The sequence below is a fragment of the Callithrix jacchus genome, chromosome 10 (genome assembly GCF_049354715.1).
Source record: "Callithrix jacchus isolate 240 chromosome 10, calJac240_pri, whole genome shotgun sequence".
NCBI lineage: Eukaryota > Metazoa > Chordata > Mammalia > Primates > Cebidae > Callithrix > Callithrix jacchus.
In genome coordinates, this window is record NC_133511.1 from 101,845,053 (window position 1) to 101,859,616 (window position 14,564).

Consider the following 14,564-nt stretch of genomic DNA (forward strand, 5'->3'; position numbering starts at 1 on the left):
GCGATTTGTCTTGGCCTGCCCCCTGTCTGATTGCTTGGGGACCTGGGACACCTGCCTGAGGGAGAATGAGAGCACCTGTTGTTTGCCATAGGGCCATCTCTTTGAAGAAGCTCTCCTGACAAGAAGAGGGAGTGTCCCAGGCCAGCGAGCTCAGGCAAGAACCTACCTTGCCCCAACCCTCTCGGAATTCAGGAATCTAGCATAAGGGCAGAGTACTATGCCATTCCTTACAATAACCTTGCAAGGCAGGTATCACCCCCATTTTGGAGATGAGCAAACTGAGCCTTGGGTCTTTTAAGCAATGGAGCTGGGACTTGACCCCAAGTTCACCCCAAGTCCAGTGGTATCCTTTTCTATTCTAGGAGGTACTGTAGCCTGATAGAAAATGAAGAATAGCTAAGCCAGCTGCATAATCTCCTCAGTTGACTACAAGGCAAGAGATGTTTCAGGGTTTCGAGAAAAGCTGAGGAACAAAGCTGCATCTGTTACTTTTCTGCAACCATTTCTAGAAAACCTCATGGCGTAGGGAGTGGGGGTGGAGGACTCTGGTATCCTGGACAGTAAATTTCTTATGTAGAAAAAGATTCAGTTAAAGTTAAATTTTTTTAAAAAAAGTAGTAAGTTTAATAATTAGTAATAATGTAATAAATAATATAATTTTGTCTTTAGAATCATCCATTTCAGATGCAAAGTTTAAACTTTTATGCTTTGAAATTCAGCTTACAAATTTTATTCTATTTTATAAGTCTAACAGATCTTAGCAATAACTTTGAGAAGTCTTTGAATAATGCTTGCTCTTATTTACAAGCATAGCTCAGCATTTCATACACTTTTAAACAAATTTATAAATTTAATACATTTATTTATTTATTAAGTAATTTGTCTTTTTTTTTGACAGCAAGCAAAATCATCCCAAATTTTAAACTCTTATAGAAGCTAATAAATTGAAAAAGAAATCTAAGTCCTCTGAAATGTTTTTATACTCGAATTAAACTTAGATGTCACCATAAAAAAGTCGCAAATCTAAATTAATTCTAAATTATACATTTTAAAGTAGAGTTGTAAAACTTACTCTTTTTTTTAAGTTCGATTTTTTTTTTAATTGCATTTTAGGTTTTGGGGTACATGTGAAGAACATGCAAGATTGTTGCATAGGTACACACGTAGCAGTGTGATTTGCTGGTAAAACTGTTACTCTAGTGGGCTTTATTAAGCCCACTATCTTAAATATCACATTCTGAAACACCAAATAGGCACATATTCCTTCCTAATATAAAATATTACTGCTATGGTTTTGTTTCTTTTAAATATTTCTACCCTTAAATCTAAACTACTGGAGTGTTGGTGAGCTATTGTCTCTGTTTCCAGCCTTTCCTTTTTTTGTGATGCAGTGTGGTTGGGATTCTGCAAACCACATTGCTGCTTTGTCAGCTGGGTCCCTGGTAGGTTCTGCCACTTAGGGGCGCTAAAGAGAGCCTGGGGGGGGCTGGTGGAGGGAGAAGAGCTGGGCTCATCCTGTCTTTGTCCACATCACCTGGCACAGACAGCTGGGTCCAGCAGCAGTATTGAGTTACTGTTTGCAGCTTATTCACATTCCCAGAACCAGCCTCAACATCTCCCCTTAGAGATACAAGCTCTGTCCAGCCTGGGGCCCCTCCTTAGAATTCTGAAGCCCTCAGAGGCCCCTCCTCTAACTTTTAAAATTTCAAAAACCCCTAACACTTCTTTTTGTTTCCCCAGTTCTAAGGGTGTTAGTTGCTTCGTGTAGTTATCACCTCTGTGATTCCTCTGGGTCCCTTCACTGCCATTTTATTTGTCCAATTCCTAATTAATAATTCTTTATATTAAATTCTCTCTGTTAAAATAACTGATACTGCCTTTGTCCTTTGACTAGCCCCTGACTGATGAGCCAGGATTGAAAAAATACACATTCACTAAAAAAGATAATTAATAACCATCCCAGGTAACCAAGGCAAATCACTTGCCAGAAATTTCCTTTGGGTATGAGACCCAGAGCTGCAGACATTGAGTGATTCTTTTCACCCCCACCTAAGAAAACCATATCATTTCAAGTAAATTTGGTGGTTGCTTCTCAGCATTCTTGAGTTTATAGGTAGAGCGTACTTGATTCTTGTCTGAGTCCCCTAGAGATGCTGGGTCCTATTTGTGGTTGCTTAGTCAATGACTTCATAGCTTAAAAGAAGTGACCTCGGAGCCCTTGCTCCTGTATCATACAATTGCCTAATTCTTCAGTTACCTTCGGAAGTATGCATTTCTCACTAAGTCACTCATTAGATTGGCTTTTCATTTCCTTGGCTCTTCTGGCCTAGGTCTAATGACTTTTGAGAGCAATCTTAAGCCATGTAAATACCTTGAACCAAAGAATACCTTGAGAATTCTTTTATATTCTCAGGACTGCATAACTCTTAACAAGTGCTTAAATTTCAGTCTGATATCAGTTAAATATCTCAGATAGCTTTGCTTGTGGTCCAACTTATGAGGTCATTTCATTCTTTGTAGGCTGAAGTAAGGATTAAGTCATTTGCCTGCCAACAGAAACTTTCACTGTCTACTCTAGAGCAGTTTTGAGAAGGGTTCAATAAGTGGAAATCACATTAAGCTTCTGGTTCTGACCATATGGGAATGGCTTGTATCAGATTAATCTTCCTTATAAAATAATTATGAAAGCTGGACAAAATATATAAAGCAACTGTTCAAAGGAACTGGAGAACACCCAGTGCAGGCAGGACCTGAGAGGCTGTGATCCCCCAAGAGAAAGGAAACATGAGGAAAGCTTTACTCTCTTCCTGGCTTTTCCCCTGAGGGGATTTCCCCGAGTCACTGAAGTGGGTGAGGGTACAAGGGAGAAAACAGCAGAAAGCAGGAGGCTGACTAGGCTAAGAGGAGAGTTTAATGCTGCCAGAGCTGCCGGCACTTGAAGGTAACATGACAAAAAGGGGTGAATGAGAAATATGCACACAAGTTCCCCTCAAGTTGTTGGCTGCCTCCTAAGATACACACATAGAGTGAGAACTAGAGGAAATCAGCAGAAAGGAAAACAACTGGGTTGCTAAATACATGAACCAAGTTCAGCTGCCACATGATGCTGAGGAGCTAGAGGTTCAAGTCCCACTGAGGTGGAAAAGCTTTGGCAAACATCCTGGGCTTTGGCTGAGACAGTCACAGTCTAGGAGTAAGGGTCATGCCCCAAAGCAAGCTAGTAGACTTAAACACAACTATATCAGTAATTATGTATGGAGTAAACAGCCTAATGAAAAGACAAAGTAAAACAAGATAAAAAATAATATGTTGTTTATAAGAGACATACATTATTAGGACACAGAAAGATTGAAAATAAAAGAATGGAAAATGATATACCATGTAAACACTAGCAAAGAAAATAGTGTTGCCAATTCAAAATCGTGCAAATTTCATAATGATGAAAGGTCAATTCAAAAAGAAGATATGAATTACAATACAGGTTGAGTATCCCTTATCCAAAATGCTTGGAACCAGAAGTACTTCAGATTTCAGATTTTTTCAGACTTTAGAATATAGATTTGCATTATACTTACCAATTGAACGTCCCAAATCATAAAATCTAAAATCCAGAATGCTCCAATGAGCACTTCCTTTGAGCGTCATGTTGGTGCTCAAAAAGTTTTGCATTTGGGGGCATGTCTGATTTTGAATTTTTGGATCTGGGATGCTTAACCTGTACTTAAATGATCATTTATGGTCATCGACTATATGCCAAGCACCATCCTAAGTATTTCATAATCTTTGTTTTGTGTAGTACTCTGAGCAATTTTATGAGGTAAATGTTATCCCCATTTTACTAGATGAGGAAATTAAAGCTCAGAGAGGTTGAGCAACTTGCCTAAGGTCACACAACCAGAAAATGGTAGAGAGAGCATTCAAAACTAGTTCTGTCTAATCTCTTGCCAGAGAGCTTTTAATCACTGCTCTGCTTTCTAAGCACCATATGGCCAACTTGACTGAACTGGTTGGAGAGGGCCTGTGCACACAGGAGTATTATGTAACCCAAGGGCAGGACATTCTGCAGGGACTCTTGGAACTCTGGACTGAAAACCATTCAAAAAGGTAGTCTGTCTCTCTTTTTCACACACACACACACACACACACACACACACACACACACACACACATTCTTTGTAAATGCCCTGCCCTTCTGTACACATGATCGCCCAAAGGCTATCACAATCTGAGTCTAATGGACCTTATAATTCACCGACCACAGCCCAACTTCTTTGAATTTCTTATTCCAAATTCCCAAGAATATGATTGGTCTGGTTCAAGAATCATGAATCTATCCTTGATCCAACCAGCTGCTTTTAAGGAGCACCATCTCACGTGGTTTTAGATTTCACCTCTGCTAAATCCTTCCTTTGGAGTTGAGGGGAAAGGGTTCAGCAGTCCTTGGGGAAAAGAGAGACTTGTCTGCCCCAAGCTGAATCCATGCATGCATATGTGGGTGTCCAGAGCAGAAAAATTCAGATAATTCTTTCCAAGTAACTTCTAACCCAAATGGAAATATAGCTGAAGGAGGGGTAGGCAGCAGGCTCATGTAGAAGGGGCTTGGGAGCCCTGAGAGAGTGAGGAACAAATGGGCCCATCTTCAGAGTGAGGGGGGTAACATGGAGGAAACCACGAAATTAAAGCACTTCCTAGACTGGGCAGTCTGGGGCTCGAGACTTCTATCTGCCCTCAAGCTCCCAACGGGCACTTTCTTGCAGAATATTGCCCATCAGCTGCAGCTCCTCTTACCTGGGCAGGTGTAACTGGAAAAGCCTCCAGAGAAAATGGCCTAAAGTTGTGGCATCTGCTGTGGTGATGGACAACCAGAATGATGTAGGGGGAGTCCAAAAAACCTACATGTTTTCCAAGCTTCTGAGACCTCCAAGGATATTTCTGTGGCAAATAATTGTAATAACAACATTTAATACTTATTTAGGGTTTACTGTAGCCAGCTGCTAGTATAATCCTTCGTTTCTCTATATTATTTCCTTCAACCCTCGTATCAACCCAGCGATGTAGATACTATTATTATTCATATTTTACACATGAAGAAACTGAGGCACAAAGACGGTAAGTTAACTTGTCCAAGGCCACAGAGTTAATAAGTAGCAGGCCCAGAATGTGAACCAAGACATAGTTCTGCTCCAGAGACTTTGCTTTTAACTCCCATGTAAACTCCTCCACTCTTTGGAAAATGTAATATGAATTGCCAAGCAAAATTACAGTCATTGAGAAAGGCAAGAGCTTGCTGGGCAGCCCCTCAGAGCCCCTGGCTTCTCATAGGGAAGCTGCTCCACTCAAGAGAAATCCCTTCTGTGGGCTCCCCACCCACAATGTGTGAGCCATGAGGCTCATCCCCAAAACCTGCCACCAGAAAGTCAGTGGGCACAAGGTGCAGAACCAACTCCACAAAGAAATCAGGTGTCACTATTTAGGGTTTAAACCCCACCTTCTTTTTTATCTGTCACTCTGCTGCCACTGCTGAGAGTCAGATCCTTTCTCATGCCCAGCTAAACTAGCTGTGTAGCTTTTGGCAAGTCTTTTTCTCTTCTGCAAACTGTAGTTAATCATGTCTGCCTACCTTGCAGGATTAGAAGGTACACACACACGTATTCATATCATATACATACATGTAGCAGAGAAAAGGTTTAGGCTGTCTCTGAGTAGGTAAAATCATGAGTGTTGAGTGTTATATTGCTCTTTTTAGTTGTCTCTATGTTCCTAATTTCTGTAATGAGCATGTGATGTCTTTACTATGAATAGAGTTTAAAAACCTAAACTTCAAAAACTCAACACCAGTCATGAGAATAACAAACAAAACAATTTAACAAACTTGGAATAGAGGCAATTTCCTCAACCTGATGAAGGATATCTGCAAAAACCTAGAGCAAACATCATACATGATAGCGAGAGACTGAATGCTTTCTCCCAAAGATCAAGAGCAAGGACAGGATGCCTGTTCTTGCCTCTTCCATTCAACATAGTCCTGGAGGTTTTAGCCAGGGCTATCAGGCAAGAAGAAGAAAAAAAAAGGCATCCAGTTTGAAAAGGACAAAGCAGAGCTGTCTTTATTTCAGATGACATGATCCTTTATGTAGAAAATTTGAGGCATACACACACCCACAAGCCCCTCTTAGAAGGAAAAGACAACTGTAATACAAGATCAGAAGATACAGAATTGATACTTTAAAACCAACTGTATTTCTATATATAAGCAACAAATAGTTAAAAAATGAAATTAAGAATAAAATTCCACTAATAATAGCATCAAAAATAATAAAATATTCCAGAATAAATTTGACAAAAGAACTGCACATCTTTGTTGAGGGAAATTAAAGAAGATCTAAATAGTGGGAGAGACATTTCATGTTCATGTATTGGAAGACTCAGTGTTACAAAGATGGCAATTGTACCCAGGCTGATCTACAAATTCAATGCAATTCTGATCACAATCCCAGCAAGATTTTTGAGTAGAAATTGACAAGTAGATCCTACAATTTAGGTTGAAATACAAAATATTTATAATCACTAAAATGATTTTGAAAGGGAAGAACAAAGTTGGTGGACTTTCACTTCTAAATTTCAAAACTTATTATAGTGACAGTAATAAAGACAAAATGCTACTACCACAAAGATAGACAGATCAATGGAACGGAACTGAGAGTCCAGAAATAAATCCTTACATTTATAGTCAATTATTGTTTTACAAAGGTAAAAGGCAATTGATTGGAGAATGGTTCTACATTGTTCAACAACTAGTGGTGGACAATTAGATACTCACCTCACACCATACAGAAAAATCAACAATGGATTGCAGGCTTAATGTAAGAGCTAAAACAAGAAAACTTCAAAAGAAAACAGAGAACAAAATTGTTGAGAAACTGAGTTAGGCAAATATTTCTTAGATGTGCTATCAAAAGCATGGTCCATAAAAAAACCCATCATTAATTAGACTTCATCACAATTCAAAACTTTTGCATTTTAAAAAGCACCATTAAATATATGAAAAGATAAGCAACAGGTTGGGGGAAAATATTTGTAAAACACATATCTGATCAAGGATTGCACCCAGAATTAATAACAACAACAAAAAAACTCTTAGAAACCATTAAAAAGATGGCAAACATCCCAATCAAAAAGAGGCAAAAGAACCAAACAAACTTTATCAAATAAAGTATAGAAATGGCTAAAAAGCAGATGAAAAGATGCCTAACATCATTAGTCATCAGCAAAATGTAAATCCAAATGTGAAATGCCATTTCACATTTACTAGAATGGCCATAATAGGATAGAAATAACAAATGTTGGCAAGGATGTGGAGAAATGAGAATCCTTGTATATTGCTGGGTGGAATGTAAAATAGAGGAGCCACTTGGAAAAATAGTTTGGCAGTTTCTCAAAACCGAAACCTAAGACTGCCATATGACTCAGCAATTCCATTCCTAGGTATCTAAGAGAAAAGAAAACATGTCTACACAAAAACTTGCATGAGAATATTCACAGCAGCATTATATGTGATAGCCAAAACTGCAAACAACATAAATGCCCATCAGTTGACACATGCATGGATAGACAAAACATAGCATATCCATACAGATGTTGATGGTTGCATCATTTGGTATATTTACTAACAATTATCATATACCAGAAATTGGTGATTTTTAAATTGCAGTAAAATATGCACAGCATAACTTTGCCATTTTAAGTTTTGGGTGTACAGTTAGCGGCATGAAGTACATTTACATTACTACATGATCCACCCCCAGAACTTCTTCCATCTTTCCAAAGAGAATCTCTATTCAATTACTCAATAACTGTACATCCCTTCCTTCCCCCAGCTCCTGACAACCACCATTCTGCTTTCTCAGAATTTGACTGTCCTGGATAATTCATAAAAGTGAAGTCATGCAATATATGTTCTTTTGTGTCTGGCTTATTTCACGTAGCATAATGCCTTCAAGATTAATCCAAGTTGTAGCATGTATCAGAATTTCATTCTGTATTTGTAGTTTTATTGTGTTAAAATATTTAAATAAGCTAAAATTTAACATTTTAAGCATATTTAAGTGTACAGTTTTGTGGCATTAAGTACATTCATGTTGTTGTAAAACCATCACCACCATCCATCTTCATAAATGTTTTCATCTTCCCCAACAGAAACTGTACCTACTAAACACTAACCCCCAACTCCCCCTTCCCCTACCATTCTATTTTCTGTCTCATGAATTTTGATACTCTTAATGCCTCACATCAATGGAATCATGCAATATATCTTTTGTATTTGGCTTATTTCACTTAATATCTTCAAGGTTCATCCATGTTGTAGCATTTGTCAAAATTCTCTTCCTTTTTAAGGAATATTTCATTGCATGTATTTAACACATTTTGTTTACCCATTTATCCACTGATGGACATTTGTTTCCACATTTTAGCTATTGTGAATAATGCTGCTATGAATATTGGCATATAAATATCCTGATATTGGTGAAGTCTATGATATGTAAAATATACCTCAACAGTTATTTAAAAATAAAACAAAAAAATTAAATTGCCAATAAATGGTAGATGTTATTATCAATAACGTAAAGAATGGTAAATTTGATCAGTGAGGTAGGTTTTAAAAAATCAAGTTAATTAAGTTAGCTAAAAAATTGTTAAGTTTTTGGGTTAAAAATACAGAAAAGTACCAAAAAAAATCTGTAATCCTACTTAGAGATAACCACTGATTACTTTACAAACAATTACTGTATTTTAATTTTACTTGAAATTAGTAGAAAAAATTAAAACAAAATGAAGTTGTTGGACTTTGGATGTTCATTCACAACAGAGATACTCATTCCTAATCTCTCTCTAAAGGCAAAAGAAGTTATGAGGAAACATTGAAGTTGGCTTGGAACACACGATTTTTCTATTTAGATTCATGTTTCTTGATGGTCATAGTTTAATCCCCCAGGTTGACAACTATTTAACAAAAATCAGAGGACATTTCTGATGTTTAAATAAACAGAGCACCCAAATTTTTAGTTTAAAAACAAAAGAACAAAGTTCAAAAATTTAGCAAGCTTTTAGGATAAACTTCTAAGAGAAATTATTAGGGAATGGCTAGCTTATAAACAAAATAACTACAAAGAGGACAATTTACTTGTTAGAAAAGGAGGAGGAAATGATTGTAGTGAGTGTTAAAATAAATCCAAGAAGTTATCAATTCTCTGTATTAGTCAGTTTTCTTCTCCCTCTGAATTGGTTCTTGCTTTTGAATATATCTGCTCCAGCCTGAATTGCCTGAATTGTCTTACCCAGAGTTGAAGAGTCTGCACATTTATGTTCTGCTGTCTTCATTCACTGTATAAAAGAATTATTTAAAACCTGAATATAAGGCAAAAAGTTGAGTGACATGCTCTTTCAATGTCACACTGGAGAATTATTTAACAAGTCCACCCAAGGATCATTTAATTTTCTAGAAGAATGTATCTGTGTTTGACTTTGCTATTTAGATACTGTGAAGCTACATGTTAATTGTATTTTTCTATTAAGAAAGATAACTCCAAAGGTTATGATTTTATTAGGGTACAGGACATTAACCAGGTTCATCTGTAACCTAGCAATCTAATTTTAACTTTTTTCATTTTGAAACTGTTTTTCCTGGTGGATTACATAACGCCCTTTTCCTCGAGTGCTCTTGCAAGAATCAGCTTTCCCAGCTAATGGTTCCATCATAAACTAATGAGCTGAATAAAACCTTTGATGTATCCATATTTGAATGAGAGTAGTGGTTTTAACATTTTATCAATTATACTCTGATAAAGCTGATATATCTCAACTCATGCTTTCTCCTCCCATTTACTGTGCTTACTCTTTAGGTGCAGGAGAGCTACCTGGGAGCCTGTTTAAATGCAGATTCCCCCCACTCCAGGCTCCCACCATCAGAGTCTAATTCAGAGGGGTTGACATGGGCCCTGGTGATTGCATTTTAATAAGCTCCTCAGAACATTCTGAAGCTGATGGTCCTCAGACTAGACTCCTTGAGAAAATTGCCTGGTAAACTAGGTGCTGGTGATGATCTAAGGCCGTATTGATTCACACTGTTCAGAGTGGATGGAGCTGGCTGAAGTTTTTAAATTGAGTCCTGGGATGGACTGGAGGCCAACAGTCCATTTTGTAAATTTCAAGTTGGATGTGGTAGGTGATCTCAGATGTTTGTCCACTTATTGGCTGTATCAGAAAGCAGGTGTACCACCAAGAATCTGTATAGTTTTAATCACATGACATTGCTGATATTTGACTTTTTAATTGACCTTAAAAATTATCAGTTTAATATGCCTTGGCGTAGTAACTCCTCAGCTGTTTCTAACTTAAAGCTGATTTGGCAGTTAACTCATCAATATGACAACTGGGACAATTGGGATTTCCAATATTTGAGGAAAGCGCTTTGTAATTTTCATCAGATTTAGAAAAAAAATTTAATAATCCTCTTCCTAGAAAAATGCACCAAGTGTAACCTTTTGCATACAATCTCAGAAGGATTTATGGACTCCTTAAAGGTCCAAGGACTCAAGGTTAATCCTATTTTACAATTTTTTTTTTTTGAAGGCTGCATTTCCTGAAGGCTGCATTCTTTAGAAATAGAGTTTTGCTGCCACCTACTGCCACATGGTTCTTGAGCTGGGTTTGCTCTTTTTGCCTTGTCAACATCCTCCAGTTTGGAGTTTTGTAGGAGTTATAAGCAGCTATTATCTCGCACCAACTGACAAGAGAAGTCCAATTCTAGGCTAAAATGGGCACCAAAAACCTGTTTGTTTATAATTCAAACACTGAATTGAATTTTTGCGAGAGTGGGGGAAAATCTGCGCACAGTATGCATTGTCTAGTCTATACACACCCTTCAGCTTATAGCTGCCTCTACGAAAGCTTAGAACAAGAGTGAGTTGGAACAGAGTAACAGGGCTATCTGTTTTTGATTTTAAGGAAGCTTATTTTACAACTCTGTCCTGTACATAACTGATAATGCAAAATAATTATTCTAGAAATGCAGGAGGTCTTATCCAGGAGGTTCTCGACCTTCTCCCCGCAGTGTGGAAGAAGCTAGTTTTGGCTCCATTTGCATATTTATTTCAATATTCCTGGTCCATAAGAGCATCTGTTCTTTGGATTCTCCTTTGAATCAGTTATAACACATGCCTGATTTCCTTATTCAGAGTGAAATAAAATCTTTCACATGAGCTCATTTGGTATCTGTTTTGCGAGTCATTATATTTTTTTCAAAATTATTATTTTTTAATTGTTTGAGACAGTCTCGCTCTGTCACCCAGGCTGGAGTGCAGTGGCTCGATCTCTGCTCACTGCAACTTCTGCCTCCTGGGCTCAAGCGACTCTCCTGCCTCAGCCTCCCAAGTAGCTGGGATCACAGGCGCCCACCATCACGCCTGGTTAATCTTTGTATTTTTAGCAGAGATGGGGTTTCACCATGTTAGCCAGGCTGGTCTCGAACTCCTGACCTTAGGTGATCTGCCACCGCCTCTTCCTAAAGCAATGGGATTACAGGCGTGAGCCACCATGCCCGGTTGAAAATTATTCTTTAACAAGGGCCTAAAATAAGTACCTCTGATTCCCATCTAAGAGAGGTCTGGCCCTTTCTTGAAGGCACACAGTCTAATTAAGGAGATGCTCAATGTTGAAAGTAATTTTTTGAGATGTCCCACTTCTCTTTTTCCTTCTGCTCTTTTCAAACAGTTAAGACCCTAACTCATTACCTCATGGGAGGCAGCGGCACAACAAACAAAACAAAGGAGTTTGTATATCTTTCCAGACTTTGTTTTCCTAAAGCTCAAGTTCTTCCAAGAATTTAGAGAAGTGGAGTGGGAAAGGACCTGAACGTTAGAGGAAAAGAGAGGAGATAGGGTTTCCTTCCACAAAAAGAGATTACCTCAGGTTGAGGGAAGGAGGGAGAGGCAGGGGCAGTAGGACCAGGCCCTGAGAGGCAAGGCTGCAGGGGCTGGATGGACTGGAGCCCAGAACACATGGAATCACAGCAAGGCTGTACTGGGAGGACCCTGAAAATAGGGTCCTAGGAGGTCAGGGCTGACCCCTGTGGACTAAGGATCCTTACCAGTGTTCATGAGTGTGTGAACAAATTTGGCCTCTAACCTTCTGGGCAGTCTTGACTCAAGAGGCAAACTGCAGTCTTATAAACTCATTTGTGCCCTGAACTACATTTTAGAAGTGAAAAAAAGGGCAGAAAATAGCAGAAAACATAGAATGTAGTAAAAGTAAGTGTTCCATTTGTTTCAGTTGAGTCAGTATGCACATTATTTTTCTATGATCAATCTACATAATTTTACTGAGTTCTGAGCCAAAAAATAATTGCAAAAAACTGACCCTAAACACATTTTAAAAAGTCAAATTTAACTCTCTTAGCCCAGATGTATTCAGAAAAACCTGAGCTTTCCTTTTCTTCTTTCACAATGGCTCCAAAGGAATACCATATTAGGTCCGAAACAAATTTTACTTTCAGGTTCTAATATATTATAAAGGCAAAGACTAGTTACTTAAAAAATTTTTTTTCCTGTAGAGGTGTGGTCTTGTTATAACGGGGTCTCAAACTCCTGGCCTCAAGTGATCCTCAAGCCTGGGTCTCCCCAAGTGCTGAGCCACCACTACTACTTTAAAAACTTTTACTGGGGCTTTGTCTAAGTACCTATTTAGCTTCAGGTTAAGTGACTTGGGGGAAAATGAAGCTGAGATCAAGACAGCCCAGATCTCCCTGGACAAGTGTCCCCCAGCCGCAATACCCACATTAAAAAAAAATCAGTCTCTGCCAATCAGGTTAGAGCAACCAGTGGGAAAGTGGGAAAGACAGGAACAATTATTTTTCAGAATTTTGGAATCTATTTTTCAGTGTGGTTTTACAATTTAACTTTCAGGAGTATAAGTTCTGTGACAATCAGACCTGCTTTTATATGGAAATGATACGCAAAACCCTACCCAGGCTAAGCAAAAATTATTGTGATTATGCATCACTTCCTGACAAGGTCACAAGTGGTAAAGTACTCTTGCCACTGATGGTCCTGGTAAGACAGTTAATTTTTAAAAATGTGATAACAGAGTAACAGACATATACAAAATGGACTAGAAGATAGAAAAGGGTTGAGATGTTAACCAAAAATAAGGATTGGAATTTTATTGCTCACTCTGGGATTTCTGGGAATAAAAATTTTATTGCTTACTCTGGGATCAATAACAGTATTTTACTTTTGGAATTTTAAAAATTAAGGTGTCTTACCAGCTTCTGCACTCCACTTAGGGACGCCGAGTCTACTTTAGAAGAGGCAGGGGTTGGCCCATAGAAAGTTTCCTAAAAACACTTTTAATAGCTCCACAATAGAGGCACCTTGGCTTAAAAACCCATTCAGGGAGTTTGGTAACTAAGGAGAAGGCAGACAGCCACACCCCTTTCTGCCTTAATTTTTTGGGAATAAATTCATGTTATCTGGCTTCACACTTTCAATTTATCTGTTTTTCTCATTGGACCTAAAGTAGTTATGGAAGTACTCTCTCTTTAGGCTAATTTTGTTTCGTAAAAAGAGTGTTCCCACACTAAGGAGCAAAATGAATCCTCACTTACTCGTATTTCCTGAAGGAGCCAATATTGGTTATTTCAAGTGATAAGTAGTAGCTGAAATTGTTCTCTCCCAATACAGTGAGTTACACAGTACCCCAAATAGAACTACCATGAAGCAAAAATCAAAGTATACTTATTTCATTAAAAACCACTTGGAGTATCACTTATATTTGAATATACATATTTCATTTTAATTAAGAGTGGTTTCTCATAAAGACATCGGTGCAATACACAGGGCTGGTAAGGAAGTAGTAACAGTGGGGAGACAGTAGATATGTCAGTCTGGCATGTTCTAAATTAATACTCAAAAAGGTGCCATTCAGATAATACTTTTGGTCATAGCTTGCAACCAGTACTGAGACATGACATGAAGTTAAAATTCCAGGTGCCTTTGTGAGATAAACGTGAATCTACATTCATAACCTGGGTTGAGAAAGGTCACAAGTATCTGCTTACTAAAATGCAATCCTCCTTCAATCTCTAAGTCAGCCCTGCAACTCCGCTGTATTGACCTGATGGAGGTCAGGTCTTTTACGCGTTCCATGCGTAAAAGAAGCAGGGCTTTTACGCGTTCCATGCATGCCGATGGTTTGGGGAGTGGTGGAAGATGTCCTGTCCTGGATCTGGATAATTCCTTTAATCTCTTCCTTCAATACAAACTGCTCTTAAAACTGAATACTGATTTTCATTCTTTTCATGATTGTTTCCCCACCCTTATCTTTGCATTCACTCCCTCTCGTAAAGGACGTATTTTCAAAGTCCAGATGGATTAGGATAACTGCTTATAAATTTTGTGGCATTGGTAAGTTCTGAGAAACAGCAGGCTTTGTAATAAGACCATTAGATTTGTTTCAGTTTTCAAAAGTGAGATTTCATTCCACAGCTTGTCATACAGTTTATAGAATTA